Source organism: Nycticebus coucang, chromosome 13 (genome assembly GCF_027406575.1).
Source record: "Nycticebus coucang isolate mNycCou1 chromosome 13, mNycCou1.pri, whole genome shotgun sequence".
NCBI lineage: Eukaryota > Metazoa > Chordata > Mammalia > Primates > Lorisidae > Nycticebus > Nycticebus coucang.
In genome coordinates, this window is record NC_069792.1 from 63,798,494 (window position 1) to 63,814,736 (window position 16,243).

General features: G+C 46.5%; 1 long non-coding RNA gene across 5 annotated transcripts in view; it reads left to right on the forward strand.

The window, feature by feature from the left end:
• The window catches only part of LOC128563818 (uncharacterized), a 51,526-nt gene that overhangs the window by 26,981 nt on the left and 8,302 nt on the right, over positions 1-16,243 (forward strand). For 3 of the 5 annotated variants that reach the window (XR_008373897.1, XR_008373895.1, XR_008373896.1), the window contains one exon: positions 341-471. The exons of the other annotated variants lie outside the window; for them this stretch is intronic. This is a non-coding gene — a long non-coding RNA (uncharacterized LOC128563818). The remainder of the gene's footprint in view (positions 1-340; positions 472-16,243) is intronic. 5 annotated transcript variants of the gene reach the window in all.

Consider the following 16,243-nt stretch of genomic DNA (forward strand, 5'->3'; position numbering starts at 1 on the left):
CCGGCTATTTTTTTGTAATAGTTGTCATTGTTGTTTAGCAGGCTCTGGCTGGCTTGAAACACGTCGGCCCTGGTGTATGTGGCTGGTGCCCTAACCACTGAGCTACGGGCACCAAGCCACTATTTTTTTTCTTAGTAGAGATGGAGGTCTCACTCTTGCTCAGGCTGGTCTCCAACTCATGAACTCAAGCAATCCACCTGCCTTGGCCTCCCAGAGTGCTAGGATTACAGGCGTGAGCCTCCGCTCCTGGCTGAGTTTTAACCATTTTAAAATGTACAATTAAACGACCTCTAGTACATTCACAATGTCTTACAGTCGTCACTTTCACTTTTAACTCCAGAATGTTCATCACCCCCAAAAGAAAGCCTGTGTCCAGTGAGCAGAAACTATCTATGCACCCCGCTCCAAAACTCCTGGTGTCCACAAATCTACCTTCTGTCTCTGTGGATTTGCCTATTCTGGACATTTCATGTAAGTAGAATCAAATAAGATGTGACCTCTGTGTCTTGCTTCTTTCACACTTTCACAGTCCATCTATGTTGTAGCACATACACTGCGTTCCCTTTCTATGGCTGAATAATATTCCACTGTATGGAGTACAACATAGCACATTAGCTTATGCATTCATCAGTTGATGGACATTTGGGTAGTCTCCACTTCAGGGCTATTATGAATAGAACTGCCATGAACTTCTCTGTAAAAGTTTTTGTCTGAACACCTGTTTCCTCTTTTTTTTAGCTCAAGACTCTGAACAACTGTGAAATGAACACCTGTTTTTAATTCTTTTGGGTATATACAGTACTTCAGAATGGAATTGCTGGTCATATGGTAGCCCTATCTTTGATCTTTGGAGGAGCTACCAGACTACTTTTCAGGAACAGTTTTTTTCAAGAACAAAATTTTTTTGAGAGGGGAGAGGAAGACCAGGCATTGGGGCTACAAGAGGCTGAATGATTGCTGTAGTCAGCAGCCGCCTTTCTCCCCAGATTCTTCCCCGTCCTGTCCCCACCACCAGTGCCTGGCTCACAGAGGCCCCTGGTCACACTGGTTGAATGCACGGCCGTGGCAGAGTACCAAGCCCGCCAGTGGCAGAGACCTTCCATCTTCTCTTCCATCTTCTCAGGCCTTGCTTGGCCTCTGTCTCCTCTGGCTCTAAGCAGTGCTTTGTTCCAACGTCCCAGTCTTGGGTGTATAATGCAGCAGGTGGGGACCTCCTTACCCTTTCCAGAGCACAGTGCATGTGGAGGCTGGGCACGTAGAAGGTTAAGGCAATGGAAACGGATCAGAGCAATGCACTTGGAGACAGAGGAAGGAGACTGCTGAGCACAGTCACTCACAGGAGTAGTGCAGAGGGTGGTGACCTTGGCAGAGTGAGAGGCCTGATTGCTTTGCAGGAGCTTAGCCACTGTCCTCCTCTGCCTCTCCCTGTCCTACCCGTCTAACGACAGTCCCAGCTCCATCCTGGGAAAAGCTGATGGTGCCAATCCACCAGAAACCCAGGAGGCAAGTCTAGGGGATGAAGCAGCCCTCAGAGACAGGGAGTAGGGGAAGAGGGGAGCAGGGAGGCTTGAGAGACTTAGGGAAGAGTGAGGAGAGAGGGAGCCCTCAGGAGAAGGATGGCATCTTCATGATGGGGCCACGTATTGGGACACTTGAATGGTCTCTCCATACTTCCTGGGTCATTGTTCCCTACTGTCTGTTTTCTCAGAATAGTCAAAAGTTATTCTCCTAAAACTGGACCCAGATCATGACGCATCTGTGCTTAAAACCTTTCTGTGGTTCCCTGTATTACTCAAATTAAAAGCCAAAATCTATAAAATGGCCATATGGCCCAGCCCTCCATGATCTGGCCTCCCACCCAGACCCTTAGCTCTTTCTCATTTGCTCAGCTCTAACCTTCCTGATCTTCTTGCTATTCCCTAGACCTGCCCCAGGGCCTTTGCATAGTCTTTCCTCTGCCAATGAACTCTTCCCCTGGTGCCCACATGGCCAGTGGCCTCACCTTCGACAGGTCTCTGCTCAAATGCTACTTTCTGGGTGAAGCTTCCCTTTACCGCTATTTATAAAATAGCAACACTTCACCCACCCTCTGGTTGTCCTAATTCTCCTTTCTCTGCAGTATTTTTTCTCTATAGAACTTACAATCTGGCATACTTATATTTACTTGCCGTCTTTTTTTTTTTTTCCTTATTATGTAACTCTGGAAAGGCAAAGACCTTATTTTGTTCTCTAATGTATCCCCAACCTGTCATCCAATGCTGGGCACGTAGTAGGCATTCAATATATATCTGTTAAATGAATGAGTGAGTAAACATCCATTATTGAAAACATTTTTTCCTAAGAAATCAATATATTTTTATATGAGAAGTCTCAAAGCTCCCTTGAATTTTTGATACTTTGTTTTGTTTCATAACTCATCATTGAAAAATAATTTTATTTTCGTGGTCAGAGACTACAAAGGCAGCAGGTGGCTGGAATCTCTGAGACCCTATTGCTGTGCCCTCCTCCAATGTCTTAGCCCCTTGCTACAATAGGGGCTACTGTGGCTGCAATGATACTCTTGCAAACTGCACGTCAAATCTATTATTAGGAACTTTCCTCATGATAGCATGATGATGAGCTATCATCTTCTCATAGATAACGCTGCCTAAATTAGAAGTCAGAATTCAGTGGAAATTCTTCTGAAGTTTTGGAACTGGAGAAGGCCTTTGATAAATGGCTAACTACCACCCATGTAATGCTGACTCTAGAGAGATCCCTGACTCTGGAACACTGAATGACACACTGGGCCTTTTTGGCTCCGGAGGACCTCCTGCCCTGGGCAGGTGAGGACTGAACTGCAACTTAGCTCCCTGCTTTACATTTAGGGAGAATATGAGGCTTGCATCAAGTTGGCCAAGATACTTAGTGTTACGAGCCCAGGTAAGAAGAGTTAAGAGTGTGTGTGTGTACAGGGGCTCATGCACACGTGTACACATGCCCGTGTACCCAGAGCACTTGTATTCTGTGTGGCCAATTGGCTGTGGGTGGTGATTGTTTAGGAAGAGCAGGTGCATGCTGGTTTGGGAGTCAGTGAGACCTGGGTTCAAGCCTGTCAGACCACATGTGGGTCATGTGACTATGGGAAGGTCATTTCCCTTCTACAAGTGCCACATTTGACAAATGGAAGGGGTTTGACCAGATGTTTCTGAGACTTTCTAGTTTAAAAAGAGGGAAAAAAGAACAAAATTCTTCATTCTCCATGATCCAAAGCTGTATTCAAGTCACTGTGTTGTTACACATCGTTGAGATGTGAAGCTGCGAATTTCCACTGTCTCTGTAATGGAGGTGGCATTTTGGTGAGCTGAAGGTTGACAGGAGAGGCTTTTCCCTTCCAGCTCACCCTGTCTGGGTCCATTTACGCCTGATTATAAAGTAAAAGGCATGAGTGTGTGTGAGTGTGTGTGTGTGTGTGTGTGTGTATGTCTGACAGTGTGGGTGAGTTTGTGTGTGAGTGTGTGTGTGTCTGAGAGTGTGGGTGAGTTTGTGTCTGAGGGTGTGTGTGTGACTGAGAGTATGTGTGTGAGTGTGAGTGTGTGAAGGTGTGCATCTGAGAGGATATGAGTGTGTCTAAGAGTATACGTGAGTATGTATGAGTGTCTGAACATGAGTGTGTGAGTGGCAGTGGAGGCTGGCAGCGTGCCAGGCTCCCAGCAGGGGCGGGCAGAGAGTGTGCACAGAGGACTGTGGGGGGCGGCTGCGGCCCTGGCAGCAGACATGGGCTGTGCTTCCCGTGTGCAAAGGATGCTCCTCTGTGCTGGCAGCTTTGGGAAGTGGGGCGGGTGGTCTAACCTGTTTCTCAGACTCGCAGCGGGGTGGTCCGGAAGGTGGGGGGAGAAGGGAGTAGCTTTGTTTGCCTCCTCTTCTGACTCACTCACGGCTGGAACTTGTCAGCACACTGACAGGGCTTTTGTTTTTCAGTCACATGAAGCTGTTGTTGGATGTTTGAGTGAAAGGCACAGAACACTCACATAATCGAAACCCTGCCTCGGGGTGGGGAGAGTGTGGAATCAGTCTTGTTGTGTGAGCAATTGTATATTCCCGAAAGCCAGAAAGTATAATTTGAGGCACAGAATCTAAATAGACTTGGTATTGTATTAGACCACGCGAATGCACCTTCCGTGAGAGAGGGAGGCTGCTCCCGCTCCTCTTCATCCGCCCTCCGAGATGGGCAGCAGCTCACCTTGCAGGGGACAGTGTACAGGCACAGAGGGGCCAGGTGGTGTGGGCCTGGGACCTTCCAGGGCAGGGGCTAGGTCTTCCTCTTCTACCCTTGAGCGTCCAGCGCCATTTGGGCACAAGCTGGGTGCTCTGGAGGGGGAGCTGAAGGAGTAACAGAAAGGGCTGCCGGAGTGACCACGGGTGTGTGCTTATCTGGGGCCCCAACAAGCTCTAGGGCAGCTGCGACTCTAGCTGATAAAGGTGAGCTTTCTCACCCCAGGGCTGGATCCATCAGGTTGGACTACAAAGCTTATTGACCTTAAACCTACAGAGCTAAAGCCCCTGCCCTTGGACCACACATAGGGGCAGCCATCCACTTAGTGTCACCCCCTTGCTCCTTCAAGATTGACCTCTGTTTCCCCTCACAACCGCCCTGATTGCAAATCTTCGGTATCTTTGATGACTTCAATACCCCTGGAGATGATCCTTTCACACCCTGTCCCCTTATTCCTTGGTTTTCTCTCTCTCGGGGATGCCTTCCTGTCACTAAGAACTGCAGAGCCTTCCTAACTTCTTCACCCACCTTCTAACTTCTCAGCTCTGCTCACTTCTCCCAGAATCCCAACTCTCTCTATTCCCTGACTCGATCATGACCTAAAATCACTGACCCTAGCACATCCTAAGTGTCTCTCATCACCCTCGTGTCCTCTGTTTCCTTCCCAATTCAACGTAAAGTCCACGGTCAACTGTTATAACGACTACCCCACGCACATTATCTCCCCTCGCCTTCTCCTGCCTGCTGCCCTCACAAAACTGCATCTCTGGTTGAACCCAACCCTTTATCTACTCCATACCTGTCTGAGCCCCATGTCTGGCTCAGTCGAACATGTATGGAGAGAAGAATTATAAGCATGCTGATGGGTTTTATTTTAAATTCACAAGAGTCCTGAGAGCCAACCCACTCTCCTCGGTGACTAGTTTTTCACTTTCTGCCCTCTAGTCTCCAGCATCTGCATCCTTATACTCACTCTTGGTGACCTTGCTTCTGATTTCTCCTAGGAAATAGGAAAATCGAAGAGAATCTAAATTTTAAATCAAATCATTCCTTGTTGTCATAATCTATTTACCTAATGGCAACCAAACCCACATATGCTTCTTTCCCTTCTGTGGCCATGGATGAACTTCTGTGCTCCTTGCTAGGATTAGGTTCCCCCAGAACCTGGTGATACGTTAGTTTACAAGACAAAAGGATTTGCAGATATGAGTTAAGGTAAAGGTTTTGAGATGGTGAGATTATCCTAGATTATCTGGGTGGGTCCATTGTAATTATGAGAGTCCTTATAAAAAGGAGGTAGGGTCCAAGTCAGCAAAGCTGATATGCTGATGGAAGCCAAGAGGGTAACTGGGAAACACTATAATATATTCCCGGATTTGAAGATGAAGGAAGGGGCCAGGAACCAGGGGATGCAGGCAGCCTCTAGAAACTGCAAAAGGTAAGGAAGTGGATTCTCCCCGAGTCCACATCTGAATCAGGCTTCTGACCTCTAGAACTGTAAAATAAAAGAATTTGTGTTTGTTTTAAGCTACTAAACTTCTGGAAATCTGTTACAGCAGCAGAAGGAAACTGATACATCATTAAATCTCTGGCCAATTCTCATCAAATTTTCCTCTCTTTTGGACAATCTCATTAACACATAAATGTGTTGGGGTTTTCTTTCATCTTTAAAAGGTAGTAACACAAAACCTCTCTTACTTACACACTCTGCTTTAGCTACAAGCCCATTTCTCTGCTACCCATTGCAGCAAACTTCTGAAGAGTCTGTCTGTTCTCTCCTGCTCTGTCAAACCCACCCTAATCAGGCTTCCTACCCTCCACCCCTGCTTTTCTTAAGTTGCTCCTGCCAAGATCACAGACTTGCACCCCTTCCTTCATGGCGTCTGTGACACTCTCTTAGTTCTCCTCCTACCTCTGGGCCCTTTTTCTGTCTCCTCTTTGGGTTCTCCCATCTTTTGGACCTCTAAAGGTTGGGGTGCCACAGGCTCTGTCCTCAGACCACTCTTCTCTACTGATACTTAGGCTTGTGATTGCCAAGTTCATGCCTCCAGCCCTCCATCCAACCCAAGAACTGCACATCCAGGGACACTCTCCACATGCCCACTGAGTGTGTGACTGATGTCTTTTTAGACCTCTCTGAAACTGAGCTCCTTAGGCTATGTCTGCTCCTCCCCCAGGCTCTCCCGTCTCAGTTAATGCCCTTCTCATTTCTCAGGTGAAACTATTAGAGTCATCCTTTGCTCTCACCCAAACCCACCTCATTGGCCAATCCTTTTGACTCTACCTTCAAAACACATTCAGAATTTGACATCTTCATTAGTTCTGCCCTACTGCCACATGTCCTGTTATCTTTTGCTTGGATTAAAACAATGGTCAGATCATGTCACTCTTCCAGTTATTCCCATGAGTATAGGCCGGAAGCCTTGGGAGCCCTACCCAGGCTCTTTCTGACCTGGCTCCTGTCACCCTCTGACTTCCTCCCCTACCATCTGCCTGACTGCAGCCTCCCACCCCCCAGCGCATCCCTCGGACAGCCACACTCCCAAGCACACTTCCTTCTCAGGGCTATTCAACTTGCCGTCCCCTTTTCTTAGTTTCCTATTGCAGCTGTAATAAATTACCACAAATGTAAAGGCTTGAAACAGCATAAATTTATAATTTTATAGTTCTGGAGGTCAGAGTCCTAAAATCAAGGTGTCTGAAGGGCTGCATTTTCTCTGGAGGCTCTGGAGGTGAATCTGTTTCCGTGCCTCATCCAGATCACCGGATGCCACCAACAGTTGGCTCGTGGCCCCTTCCTCCATCATCAAAGCCAGCACTGTCACATTTCTAATCTCTCTGACTCCATCATCAAATTACTTTTTCTGACTTTGAGCCTCTAACCTCTCTCTTATCAGGACTTTTGTGCGTACATGGAGACATCCAGATAATCCAAGATGATTGCAGCATCTAAAGACCCTTATCGCATGTGCAAAGTCTTTTGCCATGCAAACTAACATATTCATAGGTTTTGGGGACCAGGACATGAACATTTTGGGGACTATTATTCAGCCCATCACATTTCTCTACCTTGAATATTCTTCCTCTAATTATTCATACATCTTCCTTGCTTCCCTCAGGTCAACTCTAATGTCACCTTAACATCAAGATCCCTTGGCTGTGCTGGGTGTGGTGGCTTACACCTGTAATCCAATACTGTGGGAGGCCGAGGCAGGAGGATCACTTGAGTTCATCACTCTGGGAGGCCGAGGCAGGAGGATCACTTGAACTCAGGAGCTTGATACCAGCCTGAGCAAGAGCAAGACCCTGTCTCTACTACAAACAGAAAAATTAGCCAGGCATTGAAGTAGGTTCCTATATACCCACCTACTTGGAAGGCTGAGGCAGGAGTATCACTTCAGCCCAGGAGTTTGAGGTTTCTGTGAGCAATGACACCATGGCACTCTATCCAAGGTGACAGAGTGAGACTCTGTTTCATAAAGAAAAGAAATAAAAGAGCTCCCTTGACCATCCCACCTGAAACAGCTACCTCCCACCTTACTCGGGCCCCCCTCCTCCCCACCCTCTGCTATTTTTGTGGCATTTGTCACACACTCACTGACATACCATGTATTGTCTTGTCTGTCTCTCCCAAGGAGAATTCAAGCTATATGAGAGCAGGGATGTTTTACTGCTAGATCCCAGCCGCTGGACTATGCGTGGCACGCTATATGAGTCAGTAAATATTTGCTGAAAGAATGAATGGCTCACAGCAATGCCAAGATCCCAGTACCTGGATATTGGGTACTCAGCTGGGCTGTGAGACCGATAAACACCAGCAATGAACTTGTATTGTAAGGCAAAGCCCCAAAAGCAGAGAGGGAGAACTGTATAGACCACTTTAAGTGGGTTCTTCATCCCAGTTGCCATGTAATGGACACTTACTCTGTCTGCCTCCCTCAGCCGACACTGTGCCTGTGTTGTCCCACTGATCCTCCTACCACCAAATGGATATGGGGCGGGGTTTCTTGTTTTTTTTTTTTTTTTTTCTTTGTAGAGACAGAGTCTTACTTTGTCACCCTTGGTAGAGTGCCGCAGCATCACAGCTCACAGCAACCTCCAGCTCTTGGGCTTAGGTGATTCTCTTGCCTCAGCCTCCCGAGTAGCTGGGACTACAGGTGCCCACCACAACGCGCCTGCGTATTTTTTTTGTTGCAGTTTGGCCGGAGCCGGGTTTGAACCCACCACCCTTGGGTACAAGGGGCCAGCGCCCTACCCACTGAGCCACAGGCACTGCCCACGGGGCAGGGTTTCCATGTTGCAGAGGGGCCTCCGGGAGTTACAGCATGAAGGGCTTGCCCTACGCACAGACTCACCTCTGCTGAGTCCAGAGCTCGCATCCTAAAGCAGATGGCACTGTCTGTCCATTCAGAATAAAAGCAGCCTCCTCTCTAACCCTGGACACAGATGCAGTGGTGCTAACATTCCTAATTCTTGCCATTACCCCGGGAAAATGAGCTGGTCAGATGCTCATGCTAAAATCAGGTGATGAATTTATTCCACTGCTCCTGTCCTCACAGAACACCTGCTGCCTGCGCTCCCTCCAGAAAGCCAGCCCCCTTCCCTAGCACACGGGGTGAGAGCCTTAGCTCCACCCCCTCAGTAAAGGTTTGTGACAGATCAAACCCCCTGCGGTATAGCGCTGTATTTCACTTTTAAATAGCTTTGATTTTTCAATCAATTCCCTAAATGCCACCAGAATACAAAGAAATAATGGGATTCCAGGAAGGTCAAATGATTTGTTGGTAATGATTGCCTGCCTCTGCATTTGGAAGCAGATGGCTTTCTTCTCTTAGGTTCTTTTTTTTTTTTTTCTTTTGAGGCAGAGTTTTACTTTGTCGCCCTTGTTTGAGTGCTGTGCTGTCATAGCTCACAGCAACCTCTAACTCTTGGGCCCAAGCAATCCTCCTGAGTAGCTAGGACTACAGGCCCAGGCCATCACACCTGGCTATTTTTAGCAACAGGGTCTCGCTTTTGCTCAGGCTGGTCTCAAACTCCTGAGCTCAAGCAATCCTCTTGCCTGGGCCTCCCAGAGTTCTCTTGGGTTCTTTCCAGGGCAGGCCTGGGAGACGTGGGCATCTTCTCTCCCTCCCTCTCTCCTACCAGGTCTCAGCCTTTCTGGCCTTCAGGTCCCTATTGCTTCTTTGTCCCAGTCCTACCCAGGAAGGACTGCCACAGTGTTTTAAACCCAAGGAGGAGTACAGCCTCAAGGCAACCATCAAAGTTTATCAAGCACTGCTTTCTGTGCATAAATTAAACTGAGTCCAGCAGCACCGAGCTCTTAAATTAGGAAGGGCAATAAGAAGAAAACAATTTCCTTGGACCCTTTTATATTTTTCCAAATTCCTCTTAATTTTTCACTTCATTCTGGTGTTGGGGGATTTTCTTTCTTTCTTTCTTCATAATGATTTTATTTCCCATAATTTCTTAGGGATGGACAGAGTCTCCAGTGCTTGTTTATTTGTTTCTCAGACCTATAAACTTGCTCTGCTCCTAACCTGGCTACCTAGAGGCAGAAGCCCAGACACTAACGATCAATTAACACAGGAGCAGCAGCTGCAGTGGCCAGCCCCACTGACACACAAATTATAGACGATCACTTTCTTTCAGGCTTGAGGCTGCTTCTCTTCCTTCAGGAGGCCTCAAAGAATCAATCACTTTTCTTATGAACTCATTCATCATTACAATGAAGGTGCTTCTCTTCACCTACAAAATCATTCAGGCTGCAGCTTCAGCCGGTTTCCTTCATATCCTTCTATCTCCCAGATTAGCCTTTCTTAGTTAGAGTTTGATTATTTTCTCTTGATTTTTCTATACTTTTGTTACATAAAATGCTCTCTTCAACACCATTTTTTGATCCCCTCTCCAATTTTCCTCTTTTTTCTAATCAGAGCTCCAAATATACTGTAGATACCAAATAAATGTTTCACATTAATAAATTCTGCATCACATGTCCTGTACCTAACAGCTTATATTTATTGAGCATTTTCCATATGCCATCTTGGTGCCAGGCACCTCCACTGCTTTTTTTCTGCTGAATACTCACCATGTGAAGTTGTTAGGGGGGCTGGGGCTAGGTGGGGGCCCAGGACACAAAATGTAAGATTTTCACTCTCAGGGTTACCCAAGTACAAGCAACAGCACCTGACAGTGCCTTACCTTGGTCCCAGCTCTGGTCATTCCTCTTATCTCCATCTCCATTTTAACATATGAGGAAATGAGGCTTACAGAGGGCCAGTCACCTACCCAAGGTCACGGAGCTAAAGAACAAAGCAGAATATGAACAAAGGACTGTTTGACTCCAGGGCCAAGCTATAAAAATTATAAAGTGTACCCAGAGTGGCCAAACAACTTCTTTTAAAGGGCGAAGTTCTTAAATATGAAGAGATAGCCAGGCACCTTCAGACCTTTGAGGAAAGTCTCTAACACAAGTGCCAGAGATCCAATTAAACAAACAGAGAAAGAAACTCAGAGAACCCTAAAGCTGAAATAATGCAGAAAGCAGAAGAAAACTTCAAATAAACTAAACTCAGTATCCTTAAAGAACTGGAAGATAGGCTCGGTACCCATAGCACAATGGTTATGGTGCCGGCCACATGCACTGAGGCTGGCGGATTCCAACCCAGCCCAGGCCAGCTAAGCAACAATGACAACTGCAACAGAAAAATAGCCGGGCATTGTGGCAGGCGCCTGTAGTCCTAGCTACTCAGGAGGCTGAGGCAAGAGAATTGCTTAGCCCAAGAGTTTGAGGTTGCTGTGAGCTGTGATGCTATGGCACTCTACCAAGGGCAACCTAGTGAGACTTTGTCTCAAAAGAAAAAAAAAAAAAAGAATTGGAAGATATTGCATCCATGAGATACGAACAGGCTAAGACAGGAGCATCCAGAGACTAAGAAAACATTTGTACAAACTAAGAAGTTCATAATAGAAAAATGAAAAAAAAAAAATTTTTTTTTTTCTGAGACAGAATCTCACTCCATGGCCCTGGGTAGAGTGCCGTGGTGTCATGATAGCTCACAGCAACCTCAAACTCTTGGACTTAAGCCATCATCCTGCCTCAGTTTTCTATTTTTAGTAGAGACAGGATCTTGCTCTTGCTCCAGCTGGTCTCTCTGGCTGGCAGATGCTTGATGCTCTCCTGAGCTCAAGCATCGGCCTCCCAGAGTGCTAGGATTACAGGTGTGAACCACTGCACCTGACCCTGACATGAGTATTTTAATAGAAGAGTTGGATAGTAAGATTGGAGAAATCACCCAGGAAATAGAATAAGACAATGAAGAGGTGAACAATAGGGGAGAAAACATAAAACCAGAGAACAAATTCAAAGAAGTCTAACCTCAAATTCACAGGAGTTCCATTCATAAATTATTAGAATTTAAAAAAAAAAAAAAAATTCACAGGAGTTCCAGAAAGAAAAGAGAGCAAAAATGGGGAGTAGGAAATTATTAAAGAAATAATACAAGAATATTTGCACAAAGTGCCTGGAGTATTGGCTAAAACAAATGTAAAATTTTAGAGCCCCAGAGATCAAAAGATGATCATAAAAACATCAGAAAACACTAAGGATCAGGAATCAGAATGGTATTCAGACTTCTCACCGTTTCACCAAAACCACTGGAAACTAGAAGACAACAGAACAATGCTTTCAAAATTCTGAAAGAAAATGACTTCCAAACTGCCAGTTAAATGTGAGGATGGATTATAAAGACATTTTTCTGACAAGCAAAGTCTAAAGAAATCCACTATCTGTGGACCCCTTTTCAAGATGTTGCTCACGGGTGTGCTTCAACAAAACAAGGGAGTAAGCCTATAAAAAGAGGCCCAGGAAACAGCTACTCCAATGAAAGAGAGAAGTGAAGAGAATTTTCAGTCAACACTGTGCAGAAGGTCTAGAGATCTCTTAGTTCAGAGTGGAGCCACCATGAAGGTCACCAGACACCTGGACTCAAGCAATAACAAGGAAAAAGACCTGATGGCTTACCTCATGTGTTTGTTTATGTGAAGTAGAATTTTAGAAGAGGTTGGGAGAATTAGTGAGAGGCACTTAAAAATCTGAGCAAATATAAACAAGGTGATTATTAACTCTGGGAAAAACAAAACATTGCACAAGAGAGGAAACGTAATTATAGTAAACTCTGAGACTTATCTATAAACAATATTTAACAATATTTGCAGAAGTATGTCAATATCAATTCTGAATATTAATTTATCCCAAACAAGTAAAATACCATACTGAAGAATGATTGTGAGTATGTAGGCACGTGTGTTTATATAATGTAAAAGTTAAGTTCTCCTCTTCCATAGTAGGAAGTTAACACATGTCTAGAATGAAAAGAATCAAGAAGTATATCACTTAAACCTGGAGAGGAAAATATGAGAAACATGTCTAAAAGAGTTGTGAGGGGCTGGGCCTGGTGACTCATGCCTGTAAAGCTAGCATCTTAGGAGGCTAAAGTGGGAGGATCACTTGAGGATGAACTTGAGGTCAGGAGTTCAAGACCAGCCTGGGCAAAACAGTGAGACCCCGTCTCTACCAAAAATGGAAGTAAAAAAAAACCTAGCTGGGAGTGGTGATGCACACCTATAGTCCCAGCCTCTTAGGAGACTAAGAGAGATGGATGGCTTCAGCCCAGGAGTGTGAGTTTGCTGTGAGCTATGATCAGGCCACTGCACTCTAGCCTGGGTGACAGAACTAGAATCCCCTCACCCCCCAAAAAGAGTTGAAAGTTCTTGCCTCTGAAAAGGGGGATTCAAGGGTGGCAACATCTTGGGGTAAGGAATCTCTGCTTTGCATTATAAAACATGTAGCACCTATTGATGTTTAAAAAGATATACTGATTTTTCAATATTAGCCTATTCAAATGCCTTTTTTTCCCCCTCATAAAACAAGAACCTAGAAAGGAAAAATATCCCCTCTTTGGGGCTTTTTGCTCTTTGAACAAAATATACTGACTCTCTCCTCTCTTCCTTTACTATAGAACAGAGCAGTAACATTAATAATCCCAAATGGCATATCATCTTCCACCCAATATTCAGCTTTAAAATTAATTTTACAGCTATGTTTGACCACATGCAGGTCATAAATTATATCGTGAAAAGCCAGTTCATGACAAATTCAAACACTGTCCACCTATCCACAGGCCCCTCTCCTTTAGGTTGAAGTTTCCCACCTTGGGTTTGGTGCCCATAGCTCAGGGGTTAGGGTGCTGGCCACATGCACGAGCTAGTGGGTTCGAACCCAGCCTGGGCCTGCTAAACAATGACAACAACAACAAAATAGCCTGACGTTGTGGCGGGCACCTATAGTCCCAGCTACTTGGGAGGCTGAAGTAGGAGAATCACTTAAGTCCCAGAGTCTGAGGTTGCTGGTAAGCTGTGACACCACGGCACTCTACCGAGGGCAATATAGTGAAACTTGGTCTCAAAAAAAAAAAAAAAAAAAGTTTCCCACCTTGCTTGGAACCAGCTGTCCAATTCAGAGGCCCCAACCTCCAATTGCCTTTTAGTCACTAACTCAAGAAATGTCCATTACACTTTCCACAATGCTCAACAGTGACTCAGCTGTCTAGAAATCGTCACTGTCTCCAAGGAATCTAAAATTCAGTTAAGAGAGTAGGCCCTGAGCAAAACCAAAAAGCAAAATAACAACAAATGACCAGTCACTGGTGAGCAAAGCAAGACAGAATTGTCTGCAGAATTCAGTGTGCAACAGGAGAAGAGAAATGTTTGAATTGCAGAGGTGGGCAGACCAGGGCACGGCCAGTGAACTCCGGAGAGGAGGAGACACCTGGCCAGTGTGCTCAGAAGTCACCCCCTGTTTCAGATGGTCTTTCTGGAGTGCCCTGACGTGGCACTCCTCCCAGCCCTCCTTACTCCCCCTGCACTAACACTGTATTTTGAATATGCTTCTGATGCTGCAGTCCTCACGCTGCATGGCGACTTGTAACCGTTCATGAGTTAGCTCACGGGCTGTGTATCTCCCTAGCCCCAGCCCCCATCTCAGCCCAAGAGCTGAATGAAAGAGGAATATTGTTAAATGCCAAGAATAACATGACATCTATGGCATAGCATGTGACACCAGAAGTGGGCCCCCTGCCCCACGCTGCTTCCCTTTCTGACCTCTGGGAGAGGGACCTGAGCTCCAGCTGGGTCTGGTACATGGTGGATCCCCAGAGCACTCTCAAGCCACCTCCCAGGCCTGGAGGGTTGGCGGCCCACATCCACGGCACTCAGAAGGCCCCTCAGGGTGATAGTCCTCCTCTTATTTCTCCCAGACACAGAGCAAGCCAGCAGTGGAGGCTGGCCTTGGTGGGGAGCGAAGCTCTGTGTGGGGCCTGCATGCTTCCCCAGATCTGGGGCTCACCTGAGTACATTCTGTTAGAGGAGACAAGACCACCCAGGAGACCGCGGCCCAGCACACCCATGCTGAAGCTGCTCACTCTGTCCTGCCTCTGACTTCCAGCCCCCTGCCAGGTGTTTAAGGGTAGCCCCCTCTATGACAGGGCCCTGATAACACACCTCCCTCCCAGGTGCCCATAGGCCAGGCTGAGGTGATGCAAGCATGTGGCCAGCACAGCACCTGGCATGCCATGCAGCTCTGGTGGGTAAATGGCACTGTGGCTGCTGTCGCCCTTATCTCCAGCCCCCTCACTGCACTACCGGCTCTCACACATAGGAGACAGAGCACGGCAGCAGCCTGAAAGCTGACAGCAGCTCTAACCATGACTTGCACTTTTCATAACTCTGTTTTTTTCTTGACCCAATTTAAAATAAAAAAGAAAGGTTTTGGTCGCTTTTCTCTTGGGCCCAGAGATTGTGCTAGTTTGCCTGGCTGCAGGTGGAATGTGTGAACTAGACAGTGTGCAGGAGGGACCCTCTCAGTAGCTGGGAAGGCCATGCTATGCCAAGGTCAGGGCCAAGGCAGCCTTCCTGGGCTCTGCTCCTGCGCTCTGGGAGGGTGTGGGGAGCACTGTGGCAGAGACAGCCTGTCTTCCTCCCACATTTCCCCTACTTCCTGACCACCCAGCTGTCCTGGGACCACCTAAGACATTTTTAGAAAATGTTCCTGTCCAGACCCATCTCTGAGGATTCTGATCTTGGTTTAGGATGTGGCTCAGTCACTCGTATTTATAAAAAGATCCCTTCTCACGCCTGTAATCCTACCACTCTAGATGGCTAAAGTGGATTGCCTGAGCTCAGAAGTTTGAGATCAGCCTGAGCAAAGGAAGATCCTGCCTCTACTAAAAACAGAAAAAACTAGTGGGGCATGTGGTGGGTGCCTATAGTCCCAGCTACTTGGGAGGCTGAGATAGGAAGATTGCTCAAACCCAGGAGATTACGATTGCTGTGAGCTATCACACCATAGCATTCTACTCAGGGCGACAGAGTAAGACTCTGTCTCAAAAAAAGAAAGAAAATAAGACCCCTTCATGGTAGTAACATGCAGCCAGAGTTGAGATGGTGCCACCTAATGGGACTTGGCTGCCGAGTTAACCACTTCCTGCAAAGTTGCACTTGGACAAGTCACTCTGCACGTGGTGGGCATGTGTGCTCAAAGTCAAGTGACTCAGGTTTGTTTCTGGCTTTGTCACTCTAGGCTGTGTGTGACCTTGGGCAAATCATCTAGCATTTTTGAACCTTAGTTGATTTATCTATAAAATGAACACAAAACAATAGTCTCTCTTTCACAGCCTTGTAGTGAGAACTAAATGAAATCGAGCATTGCATTATGGCTTTGCAGAGAAACAGAACCAATAGCTCTGGTCCAAAGGCCAGAAAAGACCATGTGCCACCTCAAAGCAGCCAAGCTTCCTCACTGGAGGAAGGGCTGGGCTTTTCCATTCAGCCTTCAACTGATTGGAGAGGCCCATCCACGTTAGGGAGATGATCTCTTGTGCTCAGTCCATGGACTCACATATAACTCTCATCCAGAAACCCCCTCTCAGTCAC